Source organism: Anopheles aquasalis, chromosome 2 (genome assembly GCF_943734665.1).
Source record: "Anopheles aquasalis chromosome 2, idAnoAquaMG_Q_19, whole genome shotgun sequence".
NCBI classification, from domain to species: Eukaryota; Metazoa; Arthropoda; class Insecta; order Diptera; family Culicidae; genus Anopheles; species Anopheles aquasalis.
Genome location: NC_064877.1, coordinates 29,942,501 through 29,945,000, shown reverse-complemented (window position 1 = coordinate 29,945,000; position 2,500 = coordinate 29,942,501). Strand labels below are relative to the sequence as shown.

General features: G+C 49.2%; 1 protein-coding gene across 1 annotated transcript in view; it reads left to right on the top strand.

The window, feature by feature from the left end:
- The window catches only part of LOC126578981 (junctophilin-1-like), a 10,518-nt gene that overhangs the window by 856 nt on the left and 7,162 nt on the right, over positions 1-2,500 (top strand).

Here is a 2,500-nt window from a genome sequence, read left to right as displayed (position 1 = left end):
GGGTGAGCCAGAAAGCGGCTATTTGTGAAACACACATTGCGTTACTTTGACGTAAACCTTGGCCCCCGTACCCTCGGATACACACCAGCGAGAGAATAGCTGCATTTTGCTTCATTGTTGCCCTGTGTAGTGTCACTGTGTGAGCGTGTTAGTGTCCCTGTGTGTATGTGTGCAATCCATCGTCAAACGATTTTAGTGCCAATCCGTCGTCGTCTTCGTTGTCCTGCAAAAGTTAGTCTCCTCTCCGCAATGTGGGGCGTTCTCTGGTTTCGTTGGCAGGACGTCCAGCTGACGGACGTTCGCTGAATCATCTGTACCTGCTACTGCGACTACTCCTAGTGGACACATGAGCGCATAAATCATTTGCCTAAAAAAAGGAGAAAGAGAGCGAGAGAGAAAAAGAGAGAGAGAGAGAGAGAGAGAGAGAGAGAGAGCGAATGAAGAGCGAGTGACACAGAGAGTATGAAGTGTACTGAGTGCGAAGGAAGGAAGTGCGGATATCCCGCAGTTGTGTCCTGTGTCCTGTCGTGCTGATGTTAGTAACCATAGCGTCCGCTGCAAGTTGTTGCAGATGACAGATGGTGCAACACAAATGGCGGAACTGTCAGATCCTAGAAAAAAATGGGGGCCCGCCGGTTGCACCGGCAACGGTTTGTCACACGAAAGGATAACCTTGAACGCCAGTATTAGTAAAAGAAGGAAAAATAGGAACCAACTGAAGGATAGGCGTATTGATAGCACATTCGTACGCAAACATCGGAGCCCTTAATCACAAATTTCTTAAACGTTCGTCCAAGGAGCAATCACTACCACAGTTGGTGACAATCATTGGAACGTTGCGACAACTGAACTTGACGACCCTTTGGTATCGATTTCCGCCAGGCGCTTTCACTGCACTGAGGCTACTTCGCCTGCCCGCTTTTCATATCCTGTGCCGTTAATTTTTGTCCTACGTTCACCGCACTGAATCCTGCGTGTCTCAGTTTTTGACAGAGTCTGCCTCGTACAATGACGAAAGGAAAGCATTCCCATTCTTACTGATGACTATTCACGGTGGTATCATCATCACCATCATCATGCGTATGCAAATCCCCAGTCGAAATGGTAGCTAGCTCCCGCCGGAGGAGGATCGTGCAAGAATGCGAACATCATAGAAACACCTATACAGTGACCAAAAGAAAAAGTGCCCCCCAGAACCCAACAGCGATCCAGCCAGTGCGGATCCAGATGTGGATTTCCCAGTTATATTAACCAGCGCACGTCATTCCCCCGTATCGTCGTGCCGTGAGTGCGTGACGGTTCCCCGCGGTTGCGTGTGGCTCAGGGCCAGTGACGTCGGACTTTCGGGTTGTGGTCTTTCCCTCGAGTACCATTAACCTCATCCTCAGGTGCACGAAGTTGGTGGAGGCCAGCAGCGCACAATGTGTCCACTGAGGACTGTTATGCTCTCCAATCGTGTTCACCGGAGGAAGTAAAAAACAGGATCCCCGTAGGAAGGGGAAAGAGTAAATGATAAATAGCGGCGCACTGGAAAGTAAAATAATACGATGTTTAGTTCCGTAATGGTCCATGTCCTGGCGACAGAGGGTGAAGATGGGAGGGAAAGATAAAGAGCGAGAGAGTGAGAGAGAGAGTTGATGCGAGAAAGAGCGACAGCACGGTGATAGATAAAGTAGCAGGAAGGCACTAGGAACCCCTAGTAGTAGCCAATAACTCGCAATTCTCGCCATGTAGCGGACGATATCGTGCCGAAAGGTCAGTGGAAACCATCGAACCCAATAATGACCACAGAATCACCATCATAGTGTGCGTGTGCACGGCTGTTTTAAAACAACAAACTGAGAATGAGAACATCCTCGTCATCCGCGTCGAAAACGTTCGTAGAGGAAAGGGTTACCAGTTCTCCCATCGATTGGCCCGCTCCTGCGGAGTGAGAGACACCCCAGTAGCTCGCTATTGTGTTCCCAAAATACAGATATCAAGCTGTGCGGCGGTCATGGTAGTACGCACGTGAACTTCCGTTCTCGCTTTCCAACGTTTCCCGACCGCTTTTCCACCATTAGGTCAGTGGTAACAATTGAATCTAACACGGGAAAACGGAGTGGCGATCCCATGCGGATTTACCCCTCGCCTTTTTTAGTAGGAAAAAAGGTTAACTCGGAAACCGTTTGTTTATGTTCCCGGTCGTTCCTCGGTCCAGCAAGATGGCGAGAGACAGAGATAACGATACCGTCGTTAAGTAGTCGGTAATCGCTGAGGTAGTCATGAGTTGTGTGTTTTGGTTGTCGAGTTGTCAAAGGTCTAGTCGACTGTCATCGGCGGCTGTCAGGACACGCAGCCATGTGCCATCCATGTTGGCTAGTATCTAGTAGGCTGTACATCGAGTCCCGTTCGTCACCATTTTCGTAATAAACCCTTGCTTTCGTCATTTACTTAAACTCTCTCATCCTCTCTACCTCTCTCTGTCTCTCGCGGACACTCTTTGTAACGCTTTACTTTC